Below are 15,610 nucleotides of genomic sequence, written 5' to 3'. Positions count from 1 at the left end.
TACAGTGTGATTTTAACTATATTATTTAATACTATTAATGTTCAGTTTATGAACACAAGAAGGATTTGTCTTGTATTCTTAATAAAGTGATGATTTTTAAGTGAAGTGTTTGTCACTCATTCTCCTTTGATTTTTAGTAAGCAGCATGCTATGTGACTACTAGTCTGACTTATTTCAGATTTTGCCATTTCAATTTTACTTTTAAAAAAATGAAAAGTGTTTGATCCAGTTCATCAGTCATCGTTCTGGGGAAAAAAAATACTATTTTGGGTTGTCATAAATCAAAAAATGAGTTACTTGCATAGCTCTACTCCATACATATTTTATACTATGCTCACTTTAGACTTACAGGGATGCAAAGTATCACCATCCAGTAGGTAAATTAAAACTGCATGAAGTAATATTCCATTTTAACTTCATTTGAAATATTCAATCTAAACACAAGTTATTGCAAGTATTAATCTATCAGGGGAGCTATATTCAGATATAAATTTAACTGTCAGTTACTAAAGATGATGGAAACTGGACTGGCGGCGTGAAAATAAACCATGCTTGCACCTGTCCGTCTTTACGTGAGCCAGAGGCCAATACTATCTTGATTTAAAAGAAAAATTAAATCAAAGTAGGTCACCCACAGTTGAAAGACAAATAGCTGTTTTACTGGCTTGCTGAATGTAAGTCACCAAGAAGGTGGGGGAGGGTGGTTTTTTATATATATATATATGTGTGCACGCACGCACGCGCACACACACCCACTCACCCCCCCTGCACCTCCTTGTCCACTGAATAGGAAGAATTTGCACTACCCTATGTGTGACCCAAACACAGGACCCTTCATTGAAACTATTCCTACCAGTTCAACAGAATACAAGCACAAGTATTACATTAATACACACACTTACAGAGCAAGATGACACTTTTGCTGAAAGCATTCTGGGACCTCCGTGATGTGAATATAGGTGCTTGTGGAGAGGGGAAAAAGTGAGTTTCCATTAGTGTTGCTTTTCCCCCTACATCATAACCGATTTCAAATGGTGCTAGACAAAAACAAACTCTGAACACCAAGAGAGATCGGTCAGCCTGTGTAAGAGATGTTTTCCCAGCTGAAAGGAGGGGAGTCCTCTAGGTCACAGCCACGGGTTTGTTTGAAAAAAGACACCTGTACCAATGGTCTGACTGGATGCTTCTGGACATGCCATAAAAGCCTCTGAAACGTAGTCAGTTTGAAGAAACTTGCCTACCGTAGAACTCAGTATCTTCAGTGGTCTGCATTAAATATGGGAGGGTTATGGCTTTACTTGTAACAGGAGCTACTGAAAATAAGTAATCCTTGATTTTTTGTTTTTTAAACGGTAACATCTTTCTCAAGAAAATAGCCTGATATTCAGTACACAAGCTTCCACCACCTACTGGTAAGAGAAGGGGTCAGAATTTCAGAGGTGCTGAGTACCTACAGTTCCAGATAAGCACCTGCAGCTCCCATTGACTTTATCACTACTGAAAAGCAGGCACTAAAATGCCATGATTTATTATGGCACTAATGGATATATGAAATTACCCATCATACCAGTCACTTAAGCTTCCCATATTGCTTATCTAGATACAGTACTAATCACTCTTCAGTCTTCACACAACCTGATAAGTGTTTTCACTGTGGACACTTTGAAGGATGAGGATCCACAAAGGTAACTAAAGCACTTAACTCCTATTGAAATCAGTAAGTACCTTTGTGGATCCCACCCATTATGCTCATCCTTACTTGGGTGAAAATACATTCCAAAGAAGTTCTTCCTTGCAACAACCCTAAATGTGACTGTTACAAATCCAATAGCTAACTAAACTGACAAAACAAGGGATGCTTCAAAACTTGCCACTCAGTCTAAAACTAACCTGAAGAGTTGACCCATTTGATGAAGTTAGCAAGCTGCTTCTTGGATCTTCTTTTCCCATGTTGTAATTCTTACTCCTAGAACACTGATTTCAAATGGTGCTAGATACAAAGATGGGAAAATCTAAGCCACCATGTGAAACCAGCTTCCAGAAGAAGACATCTCTTTGCATGGCCACCATCTAAGACAGAAAAACAGCCTTCTTTAAAGTGTCTTAAAAAAAAAAATGCTATTTTTTAAATTACATCAGTAAATCAGCCACAGCTGTGGGAGCAAACTATGGCAAGTGCTGACAAACTTAATAGCATTAGTCTGTATATTATCTAAAAAGTCTAGACATTCTATATGATGAAAAGTATTATCAAAATGGTAAGATACCTGATTTAAGAAAATCAAAGTGGAATTATAGCAAATACAGTAACTCCCCACTTAACATCCTTTTGCTTAACGTTGTTTTGATCTTACGTCCCTGCTTCATTACAAAACATGCTCCATTTAAAGTTGTGCAATGTTCTGCTAGAACGTCATTTGGCTGCCAGCTTTGTCCACAGCTGGCAGCTCCCCTATGCCTCCCACCCACCGGCAGACCACATGGATCAGCACCTTTTCCCTGCTCCCCCCGCCTCCTGCCCACGGCAATCAGCTGGTTTGCAGCATTCAGGAGGCAAGGGGAGCCTGTGCGCCAAGTCCTGGCTCCTCCTTCCTGAACGCCGCAAACCAGCTGATGGCTGCGGGGAGGGGGGAGGACACAGCATGCGGAGTAAAGGGCGGGGGGAGGGGGGGAGAGAGAAGAGGCGGGTTAAGGCTGGCTTGCAAATCCTGAGTGATGATGACCCTGACAGGGAACGCAGCTCCAAAGTGATTCGGGGAGTTGGTCATCTAATGACTTGCTATAAAGAAATTTACCAAGGAAAAAAAAAGGAAAGCAAAACAATCTCTAGATGTGTTTTTTCGAGTTCAGAAAGTTCAGCAAAAGGAGAAGCCAAACAATCCACCCTCTTCCACTCTGACTCCACCACCTCAACCAAGCTTCATACTCAGCAATGACGACTGTAGTATTGAATTGTTTAAAACTTATACCTGTATTAAATTGCTTGTTTAAAAATGTATATAATACCTTTTGTCTGGCAAAAAAAATATTTCCCTGGAACCTAACCCCCCACCCCTTTATATTAATTCTTATGGGGAAATTGGATTTGCTTATCATCATTTCACTTAACGTTGTAGTTATGTTCCTGAAAAATGCAACTTTAAGTGAGGATTTCAGAGTAACAGCCGTGTTAGTCTGTATTCGCAAAAAGAAAAGGGGTACCTGTGGCACCTTAGAGACTAACCAATTTATTTGAGCATAAGCTTTCGTGAGCTACAGCTTATGCTCAAATAAACTGGTTAGTCTCTAAGGTGCCACAAGTACTCCTTTTCTTTAAGTGAGGAGTTACTGTACTTATCCATTTGACATATTTAGTAAGTAGTTTAAAAAAACAAACCTGAAAATGAAGAGCATAGCAAGCTAATATCACTGTCAATGCACTGTAAATATTCACACTTCTTTTAGTCTAAATGTTGTTACAGGATTATTGTTCCATTTTAGAGCACTGAAAGTATCCTAGTACTAATCACTCTTTGTCCTTAATTTTTTTTAGTTAAGATGGTGTCTTCCATTATTTATTTTTTTTTTTTTTGCTAAAATGGTCACTGTCTCAAAATGTAGGTTCACGAATAGGACAGCATTAAAGACTCTTCTATTACTGAGCCCCTGCTTGACCTGGAAACTGAAAAGAGCAAAACAGCATGTAAGGATCATTAGCCCAGTGTGGGTAGGCTCCTATCTTTAAACCAGGTTTGTAACTGTGTTTAAACTGAAGACCCTTCCAACTAAAAGGATTTATTACAGCATTTGATAGGTCAGTGTGGATGGATCTGAACAGTGTTCTACCATAAGCAACCGTTGATCCACTGGATCATGGTGTACACATAAGAGGTCTAGTCATGTGCCTGCCAAGTCCAATGCGAGAGTGACACAGCTTGCTATAAATTTCAGATCCATGGGTTGTCTGAGTTGGAGTCCAAGATTACAGCACACTTCCTTCTTTCTCACTTTGCTTTCATCCTCTGGGTCAAAGCCGCTTCATGATGAGCTGCACCCATTGCTGGATAGTCCCTCCAGATTGGACAGGATTCTGCTCACTCCTCCCAGCCTTCTACATTGATATTGAACGACTTCATATTATTTTTGCACACATTGTGGTACCACCATAAAAAGCGACCACTTTCTAGGGCCATCTCGAAACTCGCTTTACAAAATATTCTTGGGGATATGGTCTCCTCCCATTCTTCCAACATAACCGAGCCATTGCAACCTCCTCTTCTTGATAGTGGTCTGTAAATGTGTCAGTCCTGCACACTCCAGCACCTCTGCATTTGGTATTTTGTCTTCCTACTTAATTTCCAGGATCTTGTGTAGGCATCTCACGTGGAAGCTATTCAGTCTCCTGTTGTGCCTACCACATGTAGCCCACATTTCTGACAGCATACGAGTCTCGCAGATTTGCATCTTCACCTCAGTCAACCGTTTGCTGTTATTCCATGCACATTTCTCAAATACCCCAAAATTCTTAGCTGCTTTTCCAATCCTGTTGGTTCAGTCTGAGGGTCAAGATTCCTGCCAATCGTAGCAAAAGCTGTTTACGATGCCATGAGATTTACCCTCCAGAGTTATGTCAGGCATCGGTATACGATCATAGAATCCTAGAATATCAGGGTTGGAAGGGACCTCAGGAGGTCATCTAGTCCAACCCCCTGCTCAAAGCAGCACCAATCCCCAACTAAATCATCCCAGCCAGGGCTTTGTCAAGCCTGACCTTAAAAATATCTAAGGAAGGAGATTCCACCACCTCCCTAGGTAACGCATTCCAGTGTTTCACCACCCTCCTAGTGAAAAAGTTTTTCCTAATATCCAACCTAAACCTCCCCCACTGCAACTTGAGACCATTGCTCCTCGCTCTGTCATCCGCTACCACTGAGAACAGTCTAGATCCATCCTCTTTGGAACCCCCTTTCAGGCAGTTGAAAGCAGCTGTCAAATCCCCCCTCATTCTTCTCTTCCACAGACTAAACAATCCCAGTTCCCCCAGCCTCTCCTCCTAAGTCATGTGTTCCAGTCCCCTAATCATTTTTGTTGCCCTCTGCTGGACGCTTTCCAATTTTTCCACATCCTTCTTGTAGCGTCGGGCCCAAAACTAGACACAGTACTCCAGATGAGGCCCCACTAATGCCGAATAGAGGGGAACGATCACATCCCTCGATCTGCTGGCAATGCCCCTACTTATACATCCCAAAATGCCATTGGCCTTCGTGGCAACAAGGGCACACTGTTGACTCATATCCAGCTTCTCGTCCACTGTCACCCCTAGGTCCTTTTCTGCAGAACTGCTGCCGAGCCATTCGGTCCCTAGTCTGGAGCGGTGCAAGGGATTCTTCCATCCTAAGTGCAGGACTCTGCACTTGTCCTTGTTGAACCTCATCAGATTTCTTTTGGCCCAATCCTCTAATTTGTCTAGGTCCCTCTGTATCCTATCCCTACCCTCCAGCGTATCTACCTTTCCTCCCAGTTTAGTGTCATCTGCAAACTTGCTGAGGGTGCAAGACACACCATCCTCCAGATCATTAATGACGATATTGAACAAAACCAGCCCCGGACCGACCTTTGGGGCACTCCACTTGATACCGGCTGCCAACTAGACATGGAGCCACTGATCGCTACCCGTTGAGCCCGACAATCTAGCCAGCTTTCTATCCACCTTATAGTCCATTCATCCAGCCCATACTTCTTTAACTTGCTGGCAAGAATACTGTGGGAGACCATGTCAAAAGCTTTGCTAAAGTCAAGGAACAACACGTCCACCGCTTTCCCCTCATCCACAGAGCCAGTTATCTCGTCATAGAAGGCAATTAGATTAGTCAGGCATGACTTGCCCTTGGTGAATCCATGCTGACTGTTCCTGATCACTTTCCTCTCCTCTAAGTGCTTCAGAATTGATTCCTTGAGGACCTGCTCCATGATTTTTCCAGGGACTGAGGTGAGGCTGACTGGCCTGTAGTTCCCAGGATCCTCCTCCTTCCCTTTTTTAAAGATGAGCACTACATTAGCCTTTTTCCAGTCGTCTGGGACCTCCCCCGATCGCCATGAGTTTTCAAAGATAATGGCCAATGGCTCTGCAATCACATCCGCCAACTTCTTTAGCACTCTTGGATGCAGCGCATCCGGCCCCATGGACTTGTGCTTATCCAGCTTTTCTAAATAGTCCCGAACCACTTCTTTCTTCACAGAGGGCTGGTCACCTCCTCCCCATGCTGTGCTGCCCAATGCAGCAGTCTGGAGCTGACTTTGTTCGTGAAGACAGGCAAAAAAAGCATTGAGTACATTATTAGCTTTTTCCACATCCTCTGTCACTAGGCTGCCTCCCTCATTCAGTAAGGGGCTCACACTTTCCTTGGCTTTCTTCTTGTTGCTAACATACCTGAAGAAACCCTTCTTGTTACTCTTAACATCTCTTGCTAGTTGCACCTCCAGGTGTGATTTGGCCTTCCGGATTTCACACCTGCATGCCCGACCAATATTTTTATACTCTTCCCTGGTCATTTGTCCAATCTTCCACTTCTTGTAAGCTTCTTTTTTGTGTTTAAGATCAGCAAGGATTTCACTGTTAAGCCAAGCTGGTTGCCTGCCATATTTACTATTCTTTCAACACATCGGGATGGTTTGTCCCTGTAACCTCAATAAGGATTCTTTAAAATACAGCCAGCTCTCCTGGACTCCTTTCCCCCCTCATGTTATTCTCCCAGGGGATCCTGCCCATCAGTTCCCTGAGAGAGTCAAAAATCTGCTTTTCTGAAGTCCAGGGTCTGTATTCTGCTGCTCTCCTTTCTTCCCTGTGTCAGGATCCTGAACTCGACCTTCTCATCGTCACTGATCAGTCTTCTTGAAACTAATGGTTAAGCTGAAGCTCTTGCATAACACAGAAAATCTACCGAAGAGATTTTTCAGGGAAGATTCACTGTGGGCAACCAAGGCTGCGTCACCTGCAAACAGGAAATCTCTTAGAACCAGCTCTTTCCCCTTGGCTTTCACACAGAAATGGGCTGCAGTGCTGCTCGCCACCACTACGGGCCACTGGACCTGGCAGAGCCCAGCTCACACATAGAAGACACTGCCAGGAGGAGGGGGAGGAGGTGCTGAGAGTACCCGGCGGCCGCAGTTCCCCTCGTGCTCTGAGAGAAGGAGATGGCAGCGCACAGGAAACTCTACACAAGCCTGGGACCAAGCATCAGGCTATTTCTCCCTCTGGATCCCTGGGCTCTGAGGGGTATGGGGGCAGGTGTCTGGGCTTGGGGTGGCCCTGTGGCTGGGCTCTGCGGGGTGGGGGTGTGGGTACCTGGACAAGGGGGGCCCCACATCTGGCCTCTGGGGGGAGGGAGTTTGGGTGTATTGGCCGGGGGGGGGGGGTTGTGGATGTCCCCACAGCTGGGCTCTGGTGGGAGGGGTTGTGGATGTCTGGCCCCCTGGCAGGGTTCTGTGGGGGAGGGGGGCAGAGAAACAGAGGTATTTTGAAATAAATTACCAAAATAATTGAAACTGGTATGATTATGTGGTGTTATTTTGACAAATAAAATCTGCGCAATTTTAAAATATTCTGTGCAGAATTTTTAATTTTTTTGGTGCTGAATTCCCCCAGGAGTAGTCTATTACCAGCAGATGTGAGGACAATAAGACAGGATTCTTTTTTGTTCCTAATATACTTTTAAATTCTAACAAAGGTACTGGTCCATTACTAGATGGAAATGATAGAATTGTCAATAATAAGGCAGGAAAAGCATAAGTCTTCAATAAATATTTCTGTTCTGTATTTAGGGGGGAAAAACCATAACAGTCTCACCATATGAGGACACTCTTTCCATTCCACTAGTATCATATGAGGATGATAAGTAGCAACTAATAAAGTTAGACATTTTTGAATCAGCAGTTTAAGATAACTTGCATCCAAGAGTTTTTAAAGAGCTGGCTGAGAGGCTCACTGGACCATTAATACTGATTTTCAATAAGTTTTTGAACACAGGAGAAGTTTTAGAAGACTGGAAGTAAGCTAACGCTGTGCCATTATTTAAAAAGGGTTAGCGAAGCGAACCTGGGTAATTATAAGCCTGTCCCTCCAAAATCAGGACCAGGCAAGATACTATAAATAATTTAGGACTATTATTCCTGAGCTTGGTTCTACCTTGGCTCATACTAAAGATGGCTATCAGAATCAGTTTGACACAATTCCCTGAATACAAACATTTTTAGTCATGAACTTTTTTGTTTCCCCCCTAATCAAGAAAATTATTGGGTGGAGTTGAAACTTTTTCTGTCCACAGATAATTCATAGATTCCAAGACCAGAAGGGATCAGTGTAATCATCTATTCTGCCCTCCAGTATAACACCGACCATAGAACTTCCTCAAAATAATTCCTAGAGCATCTTTTAGAAAAACATCCCACCTTAATTTTAAAAATGGCCAGTGATGAAGAATGCACCACAACCCTTAGTAAGTGTTTCCAATGGTTAACTATTCTCACTGTTAAAAATGTACACCTTATTTCCATTCGGAATTTCCAGTCTAGCTTCAACCTTCAGCCACAGGATTGTGTCGTATCTTTCTCTGCAGATTGTTTTTCTTCCTTTCCTTCCCTGGAAATTACCTCTGCTCATCACCTTCCTCTTCCAGAATCCATAGGTTGTGGCTAGCATCATGCAGTACAGTAACCATCATCTGTGGATTTAAAAAAAAAAAAAAAAAAAAAAAAAAGCACAATGATCACTGCAGAAAGTGCCGTTAAAACCAGTAATTGTAACATTTAGAACTGAATGTACAGCATCTTGGGCACCAAAATTTAGGCACCTAGAATCACTAGATACTTGTGAAAATCCAGGCCTTATGACTCCATATTCAGGCACCAATATTAACTGCCAGATTTTCAGAGGTACTGAACACCCACAGAGCCCATTGACTTCAATTTGACTACATTAGTGCCTCTGAAAATCAGGCCACTAATTTGTGTGTTTAATTTTCAAAGTGCATAAGTAAGGCTAAGATTTTGTCACGGATATTTTTAGTAAAAGTCATGGACAGGTCAAGGGCAATAATGAAAAATTCACAGAAGCCCATGACCCGTCCCTGACTTTTACTAAAAATATCCGTGGGGGGTCGGAGCTCCAGGATCCCCCTTCGCTGGTGGCTCTGAGCAGCAGGGGTTCCCTCTGCAGCCTGGGTGGCCAGTGGCTGCAGGGGTCCCCGCTGCTGCCCAGGAGCTATAGGGGTCCACCTGCTGCCCGCAGCTCCCTGCCTCCACAGGCGGCAGGGGACCCTGCAGCTCCCAGCCAGCATTGGATTCCGGGACTAATCGCAGCCTTATGCATAAGTGACTTAGAAGCCTAAGCCACTGAGGAACCTAACTAAACCAAACTTTTAACCACATTTGAAAATTTTGTCCAATAGTCTCACTCTGCTATTGAAAATTTACTGAGAAGTAAATATAGCACTTTACAGGCCCAGTCACACACGCACTGAAATCAAAGGGAAGAGTCACACGGCCTTCAGTAGGGAGTCAGAGTAGATCTTTAATAAGGGCTCATCTTAAAAGACTTCTGCTTTTACAAATTACAGCAAAGTACATATTCATTTGTGCTAAAAATTCTTATAAATAATTAAAATCAAAACACTCAATCGCTACCTCTACAGAGGGAACATGGATTGCCTTTAAGAACATCTACCTTTAGAATTGACTGACTACTTTATATTGCAAGGAACAGCACCTTTGAAGATAAATGGCTACAAGTACTATATTTCTTCAAGAACCAAAAAATATATATATATACACAATATAATAGACCATGAGGTACTACAATTTATTTGTAACTAAATTCATGATATACAGACAACTTTTTTTAAAAACCTCAAACCCATACTTGTCAAAACAAATGAAGGAAAAATATAAATTCTGTGAATATAGAATGTTTGATTTTCTTTTTATATAAAATTCACTTATTAGCTAATTCACAAAATTCAATGATCCACAACGAGCCTCACAATTAGTGAGTTTCTACTGTACATTACACACAATTTGCATTACTTTCAGATAATTATCACGTCTTTCAATTAATACTCCTTTTTTGGTTTATTAAATTGTCCCCAGAGATTTGACTTGAAAAACCCTTTCACGGTTTTTCTTATTCCAAATAGTAGCAGTTTGGTTCTGACATGTAAAAATCTCAGCAATTAAACCAAGGTATTGCTTTAAATTCGTCTGATATTTTTGAAAACAAAAACAAAAGAAATTTGTTGCAATACCAGCATAGTAACTTCCTATTTAATCTAATCACAGTCTTTAATTCTTGCAGAGGTTTCTTGATAAAAGGACTTGAATGCTATTGAAATGAAAAGCCAAAGTTTGATAGACAAACAAAACGTTTTCTGAAATTGTATTCTTTACAGTATTCCCTACTGCTATATTGAAAACTACCTAAAAAGCTGAGTCTCTGACATTTACTTTGCTTTAAAAACAGAAAACAAAACATTACCTCTCTGCTGAATCTTAAACAAAAATAAAATACAGTTTTTTTACTGTTTGTGAAAAACTCCAGAACAACAGAAGGACACACTGATGTTTCTCACTCTCCTTTTTTGTAACACACTGAAACCAATGGGGTTTTTACCCATGTTTTCTTCAAGTTAAAGGTTCAGTTATTAAAGCAAAGATCAGCAGAGTTTACCCAGAGTTCCTCTCCATTTGGCAGATATGCATTCTCTCCTCTCTCCCACTTCCACAAGTTTTACAACAGTATTGCTTGTTGTGGAACGAATTAAATTCTTAAACACAAGTCAGATTCAGTGTATTGCTTTGCAAACAAACCTTCACCTTTCTTTTTTTTTTAAAAGGAGAGCAAAATATAGCAGAAATGTTGACTACTGTCACCTTTTCTAAGTCTGATCAGGCTAGAGAATACGGTAGGTAAGACATTCATTGCTTTGTAATTTTTATTTTATTTTATTTTTTGATCTTTAAAGTTTAAAATTTAGTTGAAAAGTGTACTGTACATTGTTGGTGCTCGTAATATATAGCATGCAGTTGATGGGAATATTACCCAGTATGTAACAGGATAGTTGGCTGCAGATCAAAAACAATAGATTAGCCCCAGATTTACATGTAAAATGATGGGGGTTCCTTTTATTTTCTTCAAATTAGAGAATATGCTATTTAAAAGTGCATAAATCCATCTGCACACTTTGTGATAAAATAAAAAGCAATACATATATATTACGTATCAGACAGACTGTAAGACGAATGATCTGTCACAGAGTTAATCATGGATTGAAATTGACTCTCCTTACACACCCAAAGCTCCCACTGACTTCAATGGAATCGGAACTCTAACAGATAAGGAAGTTGACTCAAAGCAGTTGTTTGTTCCTGTGTATACCAGCCACCTACCACACAGAAATACGCACTTGTGGGAAAACTGCCCTGAAAAGGCAGTTCTGTCCAGCAAGCTCTTGAATACAGATGTGTCACAACAAGCCATTTGGATTGCCCAAATGAGAAACCAAACCTGCAGGCTGATTTTAAGAGAGACACAAAAAGGCTGATGTTTTGGGCAGCTGGAGCTCTTGGATTTGAGAGAACCCAGCCAGTTACATGTCCAACTCTGTAAGGGGCTGGAAACATGCCCCCCCGAATCTTGGTTTCTAGGAGAGAGTGTGGTATTTTGCAGCAGAGTAGATGCAGAAGTGAGCTGTTAGAACTGGGTCATGGGTGGTCAGATCTAGTGGTCAGAGCAGGAGTTGGGCTGAGTTGGGTCCCAGAGGGTCAGAGTCTGGGACAGGCCAGAGGGCAAACCATGAGTCAGGCGTCAGGGTCACCCACAAAGGAAAGCATATATAATCTCCTTTCCTGTGGTAAAAGGTGTCCCATAGCTACAACGGATCACTCATTCTTGTCAGGTATTTACCCCATGTCTATGCCTGCCTTCTGCACCTGCTTTCATTCTTACTTAATCCTTTTCTAACTGATTATCTGTATTGTTTCAATGGAAGTCAGTAATAACATGTGCAGGCCTGGTCCTTCATGCAAAGAAAATAAATTCCTAACCTAATTTTCATAGCAAGCTGAAAGACAGATCTGGAAAAGACAGATTTTAATTCTGGCACTGATTTTTATCTGACTGTATTGCCTTTGATTCTTTTGTCTCCGTTTTATTTCTGTCAATCACCCAGAATGGGATTTTCAAAAACTCTTAAGGGCATTGGCATGCGACTCCCATAGAAAGTTAATGTAACTGGGTGCCCAATGGGAATTAGGTGATGGGATGCTGAAATTAAGAACAAATATACAAAAATACATTATACAGAGGAATGACAGACTAGGTCAGACTAGTGAAGGAGTGGCACAAAATGTGAAAGAAAGCATAGTGTCAAATAAAGTAAAAATCTTAAATGAATCAAACCAGACACACTCTATGGACAGAAATGTACACCTGAACGATACAAGTATAGCAGTTGAAATATACTGCTGACCACCTGACCAGGACGGTGACAGTAACTGTGAAAAGCTCAGAGAGATCAAAGAGGCTACAAAGGCAGAAAACGCAATAAAAATGGGTGATTTTAACTATCCCCATATTGACTGGGTACATATCACTTCAGGACGGGATGCAGAGATAAAATTTCTAGACATATTAAATGATGGTTTCTTCGAGCAGCTTGTCCTGGAACCCAGAAGGGGAGCGGCCACTCCTGATTTAATCCTACTGGGAATGCAAGATCTGGTCCAAGAGGTGAATATAGCAACCATAATGTAAATCAATTTAATATCCCTGTAGGGGAAAAAATGCCAAAGAAACCCATCACAGGAGCATTTAACTTCAAAAAGGGGAACTATACAAAAATGTGAAAGCCAGTTAAAAGGAAAGTAAAAGGAACAGTCACCTGGGTGAAATGCCTGCAAACTGCAGGGAGAGTATTTAAAAACATCACAAGAGAGGCTCAAACTAAATGTATACCCCAAATTAAAAAAAAAACAGTAAGAGACCAAAAAATGCCACCACGGCTAATCAGCACAGCAAAAGATGCAGGTAGAAGCAAAGAGGCATTTTAAAAACATTGGAAGTCGAATCCTAGTGAGGAAAACAGAAAGAAGCATAAAACTCTGACAAGTTAAGTGTAAAAAGTATAATAAGGCAGGCCAAGAAAGAATGTGAAGAGAAACTAGATATGGACACAAAAACTAACAGAAAACAAATTAAGTACATCAGAAGCAGGGAGCCTGGCAAACAGTCAATGGGGCCATGGGATGATCAAGGTACAAAAGCAGCACTCAAGGAATACAAAGCGGTTGTGGAGAAGCTAAATGATTTCTTTGCAGTGGTCTTCATAGCAGAGGATGTAGGGGTGATCCCCCAACCCAAACCATTCTTTTTAGGTTACAAATCTGAGAAACTATCCCAGATTGAGGTGTCAACAGAAATGGTTTGCAACACATCGATAAATTTAACACTAATGAGTCACCAGGACCAGATGGTATTCACCTAAGAGTTCTGAAAGAACTCACATATGAAATTGTAGAACTACTAACTGTGGCATATAACCTCTCTCTTAAATCAGCCTCTGTACCCGGAGGATAGCTAATATGGTACCTGTTTTAAATACAGGCTCCAGAGGTGATCCTTACAAACTAGTAAGCCTAACTTCAGTACCAAGCAAATTGATTGAAACTATAGTAAAAAAACAAAATTACCAGACATAAAAGAAACATAGTATGTTGGGAAAGAGTCAATACAGCTTTTGTAAAGGGAAATCATGCCTCACCAATCTACTAGAATTCTTTGAGGAAGTCAACAAGCATGTGAACAAGGGTGATCCATTTGATATAGTGTACTTGGATTTTCAGAAAGCCTTTGACAAGGTCCCTCATCAAAGGTTCTTAAGCAAACTAAGCAGCCATGGGATATGAAGGAAGGTCATTTCATGGATCAGTAACCAGTTAAAAGATAGGAAACAAAGGGTAGGAATAAATGGTCAGTTTTCACAATGGAGAGCAGTAAATAGCTGGGTCCCCCAAGGATCTCTATTGGGACCAGTGCTGTTCAACATATTCATAAATGATCTGGAAAAAGAGGTAAACAGTGAAGTGGTAAAATCTGCTAACAATACTAAATTACTCAGGATAGTGAAGTCCAAAGCTGACTGCGAAGAGTTACAAAGGGACAACGCTAAACTGAGTGACTGGATGACAAAATGGCAGATGAAATTCAGTGTTGATAAGTGCAAAGTAATATACACTGGAAAAATCATCCCAACTGTAAATACAAAATATGGGGTCTAAATTAGCTGTTACCTCTCAAGAGAGAGATATGGAGGTTACAAACCTGTAATCGGGGTTCTTCAAGATGTGTTGTCCCTATATGTATTCCACATGTGAGATACACATGAGCACCATGTGCCTGCATCTGGAATTTCTTGCAAGCAGTGTCCATTGTCTGGGACACATGCCTTAGCCCTCCTCACCCAGGGCACTAAGGGCAGTGTGGGCCAAGGCCTCTCCAGTTTCCCATTCCCAACTGCAGCAGAGGAGACGGAAAGCGGGTAGCGGAATACAGATAGGGACCACACATCTTGAAGAACCTCCAGTTACAGGTAAGTAACCTCCATTTCTTCTTTGAGTGATGGTCCCTACGTTAATTCCACATGTGGGAGATTAACAAACAGTAGTCAGATAGGAGATGGGTGCAGGGACACAGAAGTGACAGCTGACAGCAGTACTGCTGTCCCCATAGCCGTATCCACAGCTGATGACTGTACCAGGGCGTCATGTCTTGTGAAAGTCCGCAAAGAGCTCCAAGTAGCTGCTCTATATATCTCTAGAATAGGGTATGTCCCTCAAAAACACAATGGGTCTATGATGGCCTCGTTGATAGGGAGTGCCACTGGACTGGGATCAGAGGGCTGAAGAACGTCTAGTAAGCTGTGCTAAGGATCCTGAATTTCCTCCAGCTAGATTTGTATTTCTGCCACTATCATGTGCATGAGTTTTTGGTGTTGTTCTGGCAGAGGAGGAGTAGGAGTGACCACCTCATTTGATGACAAGATTGTTCCCAGAGCCATTGGAACCGGCTCTCCTTCCTCCTCCGAATATGCTGATGGAGCTGGTTGTGTATAGCCGGGTGATGGCAAGCAGGAATCATGCACTGATCCTGGTTGTCTGGATTAGGACTCCCACAGTCCCCAATATTGCCAGTAAGATGGATCCACTGGTGGTGGTGGGGGGGGGAACCCATGGCACAGAAGACCATCAAGCCCTTGGCCAGTTGTGTCTGGTTGGAGGTTAGAACCCTGACCTTCTTGGCCTTCTGTCTGGGGCCACCTCTCCTCAGTGCCCCAGAGACTTCTGTGGAGCCTCTGACTCATCAGAAGAACAGGCCAAATCCTGGATTACTGATGGGACTGATGGCTGTGCTTCAAGGGTAGCGGCAAAATGGCATGAACAAAGTGAAAAAGGAAGTGTTATTCACCCCTTCGCATAGCACAAGAACTAGAAGTCACCTGATGAAATTAATAGGCAGCAGATTTAGAATTAACACGAGGAAGTATTTCGTCACACAAAACAGTGTCAACCTGTGGAACTCATT

The 15,610-nt window shown here is 41.9% G+C and overlaps 1 long non-coding RNA gene across 1 annotated transcript in view; it reads right to left on the bottom strand.

The window, feature by feature from the left end:
* Positions 1-8,565: 8,565 nt before the first annotated feature.
* Positions 8,566-15,610, bottom strand: part of LOC141975541 (uncharacterized) — a 30,604-nt gene continuing 23,559 nt past the window's right edge. The window contains exon 5 of the long non-coding RNA XR_012635948.1: positions 8,566-8,699. This is a non-coding gene — a long non-coding RNA (uncharacterized LOC141975541). The remainder of the gene's footprint in view (positions 8,700-15,610) is intronic.

The sequence above is a fragment of the Natator depressus genome, chromosome 21 (assembly GCF_965152275.1).
Source record: "Natator depressus isolate rNatDep1 chromosome 21, rNatDep2.hap1, whole genome shotgun sequence".
Classification (NCBI taxonomy): Eukaryota; Metazoa; Chordata; order Testudines; family Cheloniidae; genus Natator; species Natator depressus.
Note: the sequence above shows the minus strand (reverse complement) of the source record. Positions and strands in the feature narration are given on the sequence as shown.